Raw genomic sequence first — 13,644 nt, forward strand, 5'->3', positions numbered from 1 at the left:
TGGAGAAGATTAGACACAGTTCACCCTGTGGCTACATTAGCGTGTCTTCCCTAAACGTCTCCCCCGCTCTTAGACATTCCGTGTGCTTTGCGGCGTCGGGCTCCAAGCTGGGATCAGAAAAGAGGAGGCTCCATATGGGGTCCCCTTACTGAACGTAGAAATGCAAGCTACACTCGATCTGTCACTCCTCCTGTAGAACTGCTGCCGGGAGAAGGGAGATACTACCACGAAGCCTGATGATCAAAGGGTCGGGTGACATACAGCCGGCAACTTTGTACTGTTTCTGGAGCTGGTACCGTCTTCACTTCCTGGCGCGTGTGATTTGGCATATTCTGGCAAATGAGCCACGTACTGAAGTAGAGTTGCTTGACCCCCCCCGAACTGTTGGACATTTTCGGCGTACCTTCCGAGGTTTCATTTTGTTTTGGCCAAGACTCCCACTTTTTTTTTTTCCCTGAAGAATTTCAGGAGGGAAGAGAATTTTGTCCCCTTCTACGTAGTTGGCGATGTGTCTCAAACGCTTAAAGGGGCCAAATTACCCGTCCTCGGTTTCTTGCCTTGGCAGCAGTCGTGATGAATCCTATAACCTCGCTCACGACTTAGCTGGATACAGTTTGCGTTGGATTTATGTGGACACAGGTGGTGCCCTAAGGGTCCAAGCCTTTATGGGCAACACCTGTTTCCATTTCTTTTGCCTGCGTTCTTGCCGGGTATGACATATGTGAGGTGGGGCCTTAAGTTCTATTTGCAAGATCAGCGAGGTGAAGAGTGTTAAACATTAGGATTTTATTACAGCTACGCTTTATTATTCTTCTCAACAGCCCCTCATGGTTCTTTAGCCTTTTTTATATCTCTGGTTAGATGTGGTTAATAATGGTGACTTGGGAGGAATTCGAACCAGAGGGAAGAAGGGCAAGAACATGCTTGGAGCTGACCTTACCTAGGAAATTTCCATTCCTGGTCCCCAATATAGCAGTCAGTGTTTTACCATTTACCAAATATTTTCAGTCTCGACGATTACACGTTGCAGTATAGCCTATAATAATTTTAATAATAGTTATAGAGAAAATTATTTCTTGTTTGTTCTTCCATCAAATACTAAGGACCTCCCACCCATGGAGTCCTCAGTAAACTTCTTGAACCCCGGCCCTGATCTCAATCCCTTTAATACGTAAAAGGATTGCCCTTTTTTTTTCTTTCAATTTACATCCTCTCTCCTTTTCTAAACTAAAACAGCTCTTTCCCACTTCCTGTCTCTCGCATTCTTTTTGCGGCAAAGGTGAAACGTAGAGGTAATTATTATCCGCTGGGACTGTTTCTGCAGAGACCATAAGCCATGTCCAAGTCTTGTGTAATTTTTATTGCTAACATTTTTATTCTTGACCCAGCTGCGACGCTGCGTCCTTCCGGCATTAGTCTATTTGCATGGAAAGCTCCAAACACAAAATTATATCAAACGTAATGATAGATAAGCACTTAGCAGAGTCATATGGTTGCGACTGAATATTGCTTCCCTGTAATATCTGCGAGCAGGGGTAATATTTAAGATATTTATCCTATCAAGCAGCCAAGCACTGATCGGTGAGCGCGGGTTAGCTCTAAACAACGGATGCAGGCTGACAGATGCCATCCATTCCCTGAAGCTCCCCTGTATGGGGGAGCATCTCAAGGTGGGAATACAGGAGCGGCCGTCTCCATGGTGACATAAGAGCAGCACTCAGGAAGGCGCATCGCCCTCTGTTTTAGTCTCCTGGTGTCCTTGAGTCCTCTCCTCTTCTTAGAAAGACACCAGTCATGGGTTCGACGGCCCACCCAAAGTCCACGATGATGATTTCATCTCAAGATCTTTAACTAATCTGCAAAGATCCTCCCTCCAAATGAGGTCACGTTCTGAGGTACTGGGTGGACGTGATTTTGGGGGTGCCACCATTCAACCCACTACATTCTCACTCTCACTATTTCTTGGAATGATATAAACAGCAGGAGATTCTCAAATGGCAGGTGCAAATCTTAATGATCTCCTCCCTGAGCAACATAGTGGAGGTGTTCATTTTTTTTTCCATTTTATTTATTTATTTTGAGAGAGAAAGAGAGAGAGAGCAGGGGAGGGGCAGAGGGTGAGAGAGAGAATCACAACCAGGCCCCACAAGGTCACTGTAGAGCCCGTCTCAGGGCTTGATCTCACCACTGAGAGATGACAACCTGAGCTCCCATAAGAGTCCAACGCTTAACCAGCTGAGCCACCAGTTGCCCCAAGAAGTGTTCGTTTTTCAGTTTTGTACTGATCCATCCATCAACTTAGTTAATTCTCCATTTGATGATGGCAAAGACAGAGTTTTGAAACACTTTGCACCGTGCTTAGAATTTGAAACAATCAGTCCTCTAATACTTGTTCAGAACTGTTTTCCTATTTGTCTTTCCCACTGGATCCTCCCAGCAGCCAAATGGAGGAGGGTGGAGTGGATTCGAGTTCTGGCCTCAGCGAGCAGGATGCCGAGACCCAGAGGGGCAGGTTTGTGCAAGTGTTCCTCTCAGTTAGTGATTGACGGAGCAGGACCGGGGCTTCCACGTCTAGGCGCGATTTTCTCCCATGAAGCCGATCCCATGACGGTCAAGAAACAGCCTGATCGTCACAATTTTTTCCTGTCACAGTCTTTAGGGAAACCCCTTCCTTCACTTCCGTTCCCAGATACAGATTTTCATTTGACTTGGAGATTTAGGGACATGGTGGCTTAGCCACTGTGGCTTTGAGATCAGTCCGAACTGTGCTCTTGTCCAGGCTTTGTCATGTTGGAGGTAACCTTTCTGGGCCTCGGCTTTCTCATCCAAATGGAGAGAGTAGAATGATCTTGTAGGGAGATAACGAGGACAGTTGATGTAATCCATGTAAGGCATCTAGCAAAGTGCCACCAAAACAGATGTATATTTTACTACAGCGCCGAAGAAAGAGGATACAGTATGAGGCAGCAGTGTGGGTTGGGTCCGCAGAACCAGCTGGATGGTTGTTGGGCAGATACCAGACAGTAGGTCTCAGTTGCACGTATGGTATGATGGGAGTCTCCAGGTACCGTCTAGCAAATTCTCGGGGTGGTTTCTGTGTGTCAGACATAAAGAGGTGAAAAAGGAAGCATCTCTTTCACAATTTTTTAAAGTTTTTTAATGTTTGTTTATTTCTTAGAGAGACAGAGACAGAGTGCGAGCGGGGGAGGGGCAGAGAGAGAGAGAGAGGGAGACACAGAATCCGAAGCAGGCTCCAGGCTCCGAGCTGTCAGCCCAGAGCCGGACGCGGGGTTCAAACCCACGAACCATGAGATCTTGACCTGAGTCGAAGTCAGATGCTTAACTGACGGAGCCACCCAGGCGCCCTGTATAGTTTTTAACCATTAATGAAAACAGCTGTGTCAAGAGGCGCGTGGGTGGCTCCGTTGGTTAAGCGAACGACTTCGGCTCAGGTCATGATCTCACGGTTCACGGGTTCGAGCCCCTCGTGGGGCCCTGTGTTGATAGCTCGGAGCCTGGAGCCTGCTTCGGATTCTGTGTCTCCCTCTCTCTCTCTCTCTCTGCCCCTACCCAGTTTGCTCTCTGTTTCTCTTTCTAAAAAATAAATAAACATTAAAAAAAAAAAACACTTGACCTTTGACCAATTTGGGGGTTAGGGGCACTGACCTCCCCTCCCCCCCCACGCGGTCGGAAATCCACTTATAATTTTTGACTCCTCAAAAACTTAACTACTAAGAGCCTACTCTTGACCAGAAGCCTTACCAATAACACAAACAGTCAATGAACACATATTTTGTATGTTACATGTCTTACATACTGTAGTCTTATAATAAAGCAGGCTGGAGATAAGGAAACGTTCTTAAAAATTCATAAGGCAGAGAAAATACATTTACAGTGCTGTACTATAAAAAATCCACATACAAGTGGACCCGCCCAGTTCAAACCTGTGCCATTCGAGGGTCAACTGTTATATTTAAGACTGAGTAGGAACTACTCTTTTATTAAAATTTACCTTTCCTTTCCACATTTTCAAAACATACTTGCACAAGCCTCCCATCCCTTGGAGTGCTTTAAAGGCAACGCGGGAACGAAAACTCTTAGTGTTTCTGAAGGAATTTAGAGGCACAGGGTATTGCGAGGGTCAGAACAAATAAAAATAGCTTTTCAGGGTTCCATATACTAAAAATGTACCTCTTGTTCTGAAGCATTTTCTTCCACAGCAGTTAACACACAGGCAGAACACAGTTTGAAACGTTTTAACTAGCCATCTGCACAACTTCAAAGCCCGTTCTCAGGCCTGCATGTTGCTCCTTGGTTAAGCCTCCCAAGCAAATAAGCCAGAGACACACAGAGACAATAGGCCTTCCTGGTTGAAATGAACACGTTACTTTCCTTTGTCAGCAAATGTAGACATTTGTGAGAAAGCCGGCCTGGAACAAAATCTACATGGGGAGCCCTGTCTGCCACTGACACACACACACACACACACACACACACACACACACACACACGTGTAAAGCAACATTCACAAGAAATGGTCCAAGTTTCCGTTCCATTGCAATCTACATCCTCTTCTGAGTCTCTTACGGCTCTGGACCATTTTCAAGACTTGTTTCTTATCCCAACACACTTTGTCTTATGGTTGGCATCTTTCCCTTTGAAAATTCAAGCCAGAGCCATCTCGACCCTTTCCTGGAATTTGGCCCGTCAAAATTTAGAGTAGGGTACATCATCCTTTTATTATGAAAGTACCCATGCTCTTTTTTTTTTTTAACATTTATTTATTTTTGAGAGTGAGAGAGGCAGAGCACGAGCAGGAGAGGGGCAGAGAGAGAGAGGGAGACACAGAATCCGAAGCAGGCTCCAGGCTCCGAGCTGTCAGCACAGGGCCCGACGTGGGGCTAGAACTCAGGGACTGTGAGATCATGACCTGAGCTGAAATCGGACACTTAACCGACTGAGCCCCCCAGGCGCCCCAGTACCCTTGCTTTTTTATCCCACCCAGAATAGACAGGAAGGAAGCAAAACATGAGCATTCTTTCACAGCTTGCTTTAGTGTGAGCGTTGCTACTACGCTGATAATTCCGTTTGGATTATGTTCCATGAGCCAGGCCTGTGCCAGCGAGAGAACACAGAACAGACACAGTCTCTGCCTTCAATCAGGTTACAGTCTGTGCGGGAGAAATGAAATTAAACATAAGCTGCCTGAGCAGTGTCTTCCACAAAGCGTCTACTGAGAGGCAGGAAACTTCTGTTCCAACTCAGAGTTTTATCCAAGATTAATAAAAGACGAGATGATGAAAGATCCATTCTCTTTGTTTTCCGTGTTCATGAAATAATTCAACGTGATTAGGCTAGGAAATGATTTCTGCTTGATTATCCTGTATTGGTTGAGTGATGAAGCCTGATGTTGGTTTCATCACAGTCCAGTCATATTTTTCTGGGGTGGTGACATTCAGTGGCCCTTAGGGGAAATGGGAAGGGGAGAGGCAGTCAAGAATTGAGGTCAAAGAACGGGAATGAAAATCAGAGCTCCGCCCTCAACTTTTCTGTATTTTTCTAGTTCAGAGAGGAGAAAGAATGAACCAAGTCGGCACGTCCCCTCAATTTCTCAAAGCAGGCTCTTTGAAAGCTCTGGCTTTGGAAGTTCAGTCAAGAAAATCTCTTCTCGGCCTCTCCGTCTTCGTGGCGATTATATCCGGTAACCATGGCGGGTGAAACGTTGCTCTCTGAATTCCAGTCGTGGGTCGTGGGCAGAGCCAGGTTTCAATCTAGAAGCAGATGCCCTTTTGCAAACTCCTCCACCGTTGAGGAGGAGTGTTCACAAACCGGAAATGGCATCTTAAAGGCGGGGATCCTCTTCCTCTTTGATGCCTGCTCACTGTCGGGCAGTGAGTGAAGGAGCCTCGACACAAAGATGTTGTCCAGTGGCTGTATTCCCTCCAGACATACTGTAAACTGGAAGCTGTTCACAGGGTGTCTCAAAAGCTTCCATTTACTTCTCGGCTTTTAAAATTTCAGAAGTATAAATGCACTACCTTAGAGAAATCTTGTGAAATAGTAATTATTTGTGTTCCTTTTGCAAGTATGCAATTTTGTGACTCTTGAATCATTTTTAATTTTTTAAGTTTATTTATTTAGTTTGAGAGAGAGAGAGAGAGAGAGGTGGGGGGGGGGGGGACAGAGAGAGAGAGAGAGGGGGAGAGAGAGAGAATCCCAAGCAGGCTCCACGCTGTTAGCACAGAGCCCAGCGTGGGGCTCAATCTCACAAACTGAGATCGTGATCTGAGCAGAGATCAAGAGTCAGATGCTCAACTGACTGAATCACCCAGGCGCCCCTCGTTTTTAACTTTTGGTTTTTTTACATTTATTTATTTTTGACAGACAGAGAGAGACTGAGCACAAGTGGGGGAGGGGCCGAGAGAGGAGGAGACCCAGAATCCGAAGCAGGCTCCAGCCTTCGAGCTGTCAGCACAGAGCCCGACGGGGGGCTCGAACCCACAAACCGCGAGGTCACGACCTGAGCTGAAGTCAGACTCTTAACCGACTGAGCCACCCAGGCGCCCCCATTTTTAACTTTTTTAAGCAGTATGTACCATCTTCCACAAGAGAGACTGGAAAAAAATTAAAATAAAAAAATTCTAAAAATTCACAAAACTGCGGCTCCTGGACGGCTCAGTCGGTTAAGTGTCCGACCTCAGCTCAGGTCGTGATCTCACATTCCATGGGTTCAAGCCTCGCGTCGGCCTCTGTGCTGACAGCTCAGAGCCTGGAGCCCGCTTCAGATCCTCTGTCCCCTTCTCTCTCTCTCTCTCTCTCTCTCTCTCAAAAAGAAACAAACATTAAATTTTTAAAAATAAAATAAATAAAATAAAAAAGAAATTCAGAGCGAGACCGCAGAGCTGTGCCGGTTCTGGAGGTCGGGGGGAGCTCGTCTTGGAGATGGGGGGTGGGGAACGTGGGGGTGTGGATTTGCCAAGAGTGCCTAAGGAACCACACTCCCGAGTTCTTTTGATGCACTTTCTACTTCGAATACAACGCAGACTCGATCACTGCTAAGTGTTCATCTCGGACGAAATGGATGTAAAGCATGAGGTGAAACCAGCAGGTCTTACATTTCCTTCTAGAAACGAAGGAGTTACACTCTCCTGTCCCGTTTGACGTTTGGTTTACAGAGTGCAGTGAACTGCGCAGGAGTGAGGCATTTGGCTAAGAGGCGGCACCGTGTGTCTATAAAAGAGACTAACTTGTGGTCCTATTCTGTTTGCTTTGAGAACAAATATTTTCCCTGAAGTTAAGTCTGTTTGGCTGGACGGGCAGGGTGGGCATGTGAAGCGGGGCGCCATGCCTGGCTGCGTCCCTCAGAAGCCGTGCCCCTGAAGGAAGCCTGGGGTTCTGGAGAGCCACGGTCACTCTTCGGCCTGTCCCTGCGTCCTCCCTTCCCCGAGACACCGGATCAGTCTTCACGGCCTCCTGGGCTCCTCACCCACTTGGCAGGAATTGTTCGTTCTCAGACCCACTGCCAACACCCTGCTGCCTTCCCCAGTTCGGAATCCTGGTTCAGTCACGTGGCCGGTCTATCTTTGCCGACACAGCTTCCATGAAGATGGTAGAAAAGTGCGATGATTTTGTGATGTGCGACGCCCCCGGCTTATTGGTACCTGTCATTTAGGGTTGTGCACCATAATCGAGCTCGCCGTTGGGGTTTCCCAGCCTCGACTCAACTGATAGAAACAGATCCAAATCTGGATACACCACTTAGGAAACCGAATATAATGCCCTTTGAGTTGTACTCTACCTCTCGTGGTTATAGTGAAACAGTGGTCCTTTGAATGATCAAGGGATAGAGGGCTTAGTATGACTTTTTTTTTTTTTTTAACATTTATTTATTTTTGAGACAGAGAGAGACAGAGCATGAACGGGGGAGGAGCAGAGAGAGAGGGAGACACAGAATCGGAAGCAGGCTCCAGGCTCTGAGCCATCAGCCCAGAGCCTGACGCGGGGCTTGAAATCACAGACCGCGAGATCGTGACCTGAGCCGAAGTCGGACGCTCAACCGAGTGAGCCACCCAGGCGCCCCTTAGTATGACTTTTGTAACAGTAATTACTCTGATTTTGGCTCCATATAAGGATGCCCTTTCCAAAAGTTCATGTCATTCGACATTGGAATGAGCCGCCCGATAGGTGGTAAGCTTCCTGTCGCTGGAAGTATTCAAGGAAAGACTACATGGCCAGGAACGCACTGCACAGAAGAGGATATAATTCTCTTGAGAATCTCTTCCTGCTCTAAGGTTCTCTGCTCGGACCAAGTCTCAGTCTTGCAAGATGGTAATGATTCCCGTTCCGGGGCTCACCATTCACTTCCAGCTTCTCCCATCTCACTTTCCACAAACGCCCAAGTAACAGCAATCTTGATGTCGTTTCTCCCTTTTCCTTTTATAGCGATAGTAACTGAGACGTAGAGGCAGTCAGGCGCTAGGGCTCCGGGCACAGCCGCAGTGTCACATCGAGCACGGCCGGCAGTCTGACATGAGCAAGGTCCAAAACACCCCAACCTCAGGCTGCTTATCTGCCAAGTTCCAATTACCTACCTCACAGGGCTGCCGAAAAGGCTAAGAAGGTAACTACGAAGGATCCCGTGCAAAGCATGGCACTTCCAATGAAGACAATTACAAATATTCAGTATTTGTTAGCTGTGGTGGTTTTGATTACTCACCTGGGTTGTCTGTTCTCAATTAGTCGGCACATCTGTCACTTGCCTGCCACAGACGGATGATGGATTAGATTTTGAGGGTTTTGCTAATTATTGGCGTTAAAAAAAAAAAAAGATGAATCAGTATAATCATCATTGCGATTTATGCCCTTTTACCGATCCTAACCTTCCTTTCTGTAATTCTATTAAGGAAGTTATTTTTAAGAGTGGCTTTGAGGGGCGCCTGGGTGGCGCAGTCGGTTAAGCGTCCGACTTCAGCCAGGTCACGATCTCGCGGTCTGTGAGTTCGAGCCCCGCGTCAGGCTCTGGGCTGATGGCTCGGAGCCTGGAGCCTGGAGCCTGCGTCCAATTCTGTGTCTCCCTCTCTCTCTGCCCTTCCCCCGTTCATGCTCTGTCTCCCTCTGTCTCAAAAATAAATAAAAAACGTTGAAAAAAAATTAAAAAAAAAAGAGTGGCTTTGAATAAAGTTTGAATTTACCCCTTTTTAAGAGTATAGTCAACTTAAAGCTCTTTAAAGAGCTCCTAATTCCAGCGCGCCTCCCCTAAATTCCAATTCCAATTTTAAAAGTCTGTGTTACCTACCGTCTCCCCTGATTACCATTGTCATCGGAAAGCTTGTTCTGTTTGTCTGTCCGAGAATGTTTGGACTTCAACATTTCTCAGATTTTTGTTTTGTTTACAGAGTGCCGATTCACACAAAAGTGGTAGCTCCCGTTCTGACATATGAATTATGCTTGCCCACGCGGCTTTCCTTTCCCATTGACACAGAAACGATCCCAGGGAGCGAAAAGCAAAGATAAGCTGAGAATAGACGTGCGATCTTAGTTTGTGCACGTTGCTGTTTTGTTAACGTCCTGGTGCATGGGCATTGTATTTTTTGCACACACAGTAATAGTCAATTTTTTTTTTTTTTTAGAACCTGCATTACAATGTGCAGCTCATTACAAGTCATGACAAAGCCCCGTTGGAACCAAAGAGGACTGACGCTCTTTATATGCCGAGAAGCTGTTCCCATTGTAACTGAAAGAATTTTAGTTCAGGAAATATCAACTGGCGATTGGCTTCACGGGCTGTTTACAGACCAGCTACTTTTCGCCTTTCGTGTCTCACGTGCTGTACTGAGGCAGTCTTAGGCTTTGAAGTTAGTCTCCTCAAATGTGATCTAAGATGATAAAAATCACACCAGGCCCCAACTGGATCTTTATGTCACAAAACTGCCCCTTTTTCCTCTCTCCCTCCTGTCCTCCATTCAGAGCTAAAACAAACCACTTCATAAGAACCTCATAAATTTTTCCCTCTGTGCATTCTAGTTAAAAGACCCTCCTGTGCCGGTGCATTCTGCTCTGTGGGGACACTGTGTCACAAATCTGCTTGTGGGGAGATCAAAGTGGGACATTCTCAGCTCACAGAACGCCTGATGTGTCCCTGTAATGCATCTAGAGGGTCTTTGAGTGCACTCACTTTCAAAAGGCGAAGGGGAAAGGGGGCGTTTTATCACAGTCCATAACACATTCAAATTTCGATACAGTTTGTAAACTCAAAAGTAATTATACCTTCGGCAGATAAATGGCTTGGTCGCTTTCCCCGGAACCACTCCCGTCGTAGAAATTGCTGGACTCTTTCTGGCACGGAATAATTCATTCTCTTTTCTTCCCAACAGAAAAGTTCTAACTTGATTTGTAAATTGTGAATACCACTTCCTGATCTTCAAAAATATCCGATATGGAGAGGGGTGGTATGTGCTACTCTTTCCTCCCAGCGGAGGAAGGCGAGACAGCGTTTGCATTGTAAGAAATATGAAAACATGTCAAATATTGCATATGCAATTCTATTCTGGGCCTCTCGGTCTTCTCCCGTTTTTGGAGCCTGGTCTTCTCATCGGTTAAGCTGTTTCATACCTATTAACTTTGAGCAACAGCATCGTTTCTTTGCAGGATCATTCATCAATAACAATTCATTTCCTTTACCACACAATCTTTGCTGAGAATCCTCTATACGGTATAGTAGGTATCAAAGGTGGGAGAAACTTTAAGAAATCACCTTCGCGTACTGGTGACCCTCATTTTTTATAGAGCCAGAATCTGAAATTCACCCAACAGTACACATTTATGAAGTGTTATATTTTATCCAGTCTCTAAACACCAAAGATTATAAAATATACCATTGCCACATGGACCGGTAAGACAGAAAAAGAAACATGGCAGATTGAAATTATGAATTCACTTGGACAGTAAGACGGAAATTCACATCCCAGTTGCAGAGAGATTGTAAGCGTAAGTCTACCCCATGAATACAAACATAACTCTCGTTCATGAAATACCCTCATTTTTCGTAAACAGAACATTTCGTAAACAGAACATTTTTTGCACCCTCATTTTTCGTAAACAGAACATTGTAGAGAATAGGAATATATCCGCTCCTAAGGGAAGGGGAAATCAGGATGGCTGTTTAGGTTGGGGAGGCAGGCAGCCACCGGAAGAGGAAGTAGAAGATAGGACTGCACCCAGATTTAAGACATTCTTTGGCTAGAGGCTGTCCTAGAATCAGAAACATATTACTTGGGCCCATGCAAGGCATAAGTTTCCAATATCCTTGTCTGGTTACAGACCTTTCCTTCTCTGCAGCTTGTGATTTATTTTTTTTTTTGTAGGACACCACCTCAATGACAGCAATTGGGCAAAGCTCCTATGAACTCGGGGTTGACTTCAGGGAGGCACTGATGGTGGCTGTTCCCCACTGCTCCCACTGCTGGTAAGTGTGCCCTTGTGCATTTGGGAGAAGCATGTACTTGGGACCTGCCTCCCTCGTCCCCTCAGGGCTTGGCTTGATTGTCTCTAGCAAACCCGAGCCACCTCTGGGGCTCACGGGAGTAATGCTAGCCTCTTCACAGGGAATGGCTGGGATCCTTGGCTTAAGAACAGCAGTTGGTTATTAGAAATAAACGTGATGTGGGGCTCCTGGGTGGCTCAGCTGGTTCAGCGTCTGACTTTGGGTCAGGTCACGATCACACGGCTGGTGGGTTCGAGCCCTGCGTAGGACCCTGTGCTGACAGCTCAGAGCCTGGAGCTTCTTTCAGATTCTGCGTCTTCTTCTCTCTCTACCCCTCTCTCGCTCGTGCTCTGTCTCTCTCAAAACTAAATAAACATTTTTTAAAAAGTATATAAACAGGATGAGAAACAACAAAACCAATGATACGGCTTTTGTTTTGGAGTATACACCAAAGTATGGCCAAGTCTGTCAATGTGAAATAAAGCCATTATAATAATTTGCACTGGATACCTCTTCCCTCCATAGACCATGGGTTGTCTGTAGGTACAGCCTTTGGGGAGATCTGGCATTTGTCATTCAAGTTCTATTTGACTGCTAACTTGCTTTAAAACTTTTCCTTCCTTATACAGATGATTACTTTCTCCGAAGACGACATGTAGCGTTCCAGTCTCCGATAAAAAAGGAAAGATGTGGTATGTGAGTCAGCCCAAGTCTCAGAAATCACTATCATTTAGTTAACATCTTGCTTTTGCTACTCAGTATTTCTCATTCTATTCAAAATACCACAAAATTAAGATAATAGATTCACAAAACTGATTCAGAGATATTAATTACTTCTGAGCTTGTTTCCAGACTTATTACAATTCATTACTTTCTCCTGATGTGGTTAATGTTGTCATACTTTGGAGCTGGTATGCTATGCCATTATCAATTTTTAGAAAGCTCCACTTACATGATTATATCACTTTGATTTTTTACATGTCTTCATTTATTTCCTGGAAGTTATTGAGCTGACATTAAAAAAAAGCCATTCTCTAATGGGAGTGAATTTTCACAAGCTATTTCCATCAAGTCTCATCCTCAGATGCAGCCTTTGGCCCTGTGTCAGGCATTCGATTTCTTTGTTGGCATTGTCTTTCTTCTCCTGAGCGTCTACAGGTGATCCATGTGCCGATTAAGAGTCTAGTCAAATGTATACTATTTATATTGATTGTGCTTTAGCTTGTAATACATTATGCGTATTATTGATGGCGCTTGTCAAAGTTTTCCAACCAGAATTCAAGTAAATAGAAGCAAATATTTTAAAGCGAAATCTATGGATCACAGAGCAAAGAGGTGAAATGGGACGGTTATCCTGTTACGCCACGAGGCAATCGCTGCACAGTTTCTGTCAAAAAATCCCCTCTGGCCACGGAGTTGAGTCTACGGGGACTTCTGCAGTCGTGTCAGCTTCCTTCCTCCTTTGACTTGCGTTGGTTGGCCAGTTTGCTGGTTGGTTGTCTGTTGCCTCTCAGGTCCGTTCCCATGCATCTGCGTTCTTTTACAAGCAGGGTGGAAGTCTGCAAACTTTATTTAACAGACTCCCTTAGCCAGCGGCTTCCTCATGTTCTTCTAGCAGGAGGCCCTATAGCAGGAGACTGAAAGGTGGGAATAGGAGAGGGGACATTTTCTTTCCTTTTTGCTTCAGGCAGCTCTCCTGGCAACAGCTGCCGAACAATCAGCTTAGTCCCTGGTCTTGCAGAGAAGTGGCAGGGACAGCGGCTCAACCAGCGGCAGATTATCCAGCAGTTTCAATAACAGAGACCCGTGGGCTCTTGGCTTGTGTTTTTTCTTTTGCTCCTTCTCCAATGGGCTGGAAATGTTGTCTCACAGTTACTAATCAAACCCTCCCCTGTTACTCCTTTATTTATTTTTTTAATGTTTATTTATTTATTTTGAGAGAGAGAGGGGGAGGGAATGTGTGAGATTGGAGGAGGGGAAGAGAGAGAGAGAGGGAGGGAGAAAATCTCAAGCAGGTTCCTCACTCTCAGCTCAGAGCCCGAAGCAGGGCTCCGTTGCGCAAACCAAGAGATCATGACCTGAGCTAAAATCAAGAGTCAGATGCTCAACTAACGGAGCCACCCTGGTGCCCTCAAACCCTTGCCTGTTACTCCTTTAGCCTT

Source organism: Panthera leo, chromosome B2 (assembly GCF_018350215.1).
Source record: "Panthera leo isolate Ple1 chromosome B2, P.leo_Ple1_pat1.1, whole genome shotgun sequence".
Classification (NCBI taxonomy): domain Eukaryota; kingdom Metazoa; phylum Chordata; class Mammalia; order Carnivora; family Felidae; genus Panthera; species Panthera leo.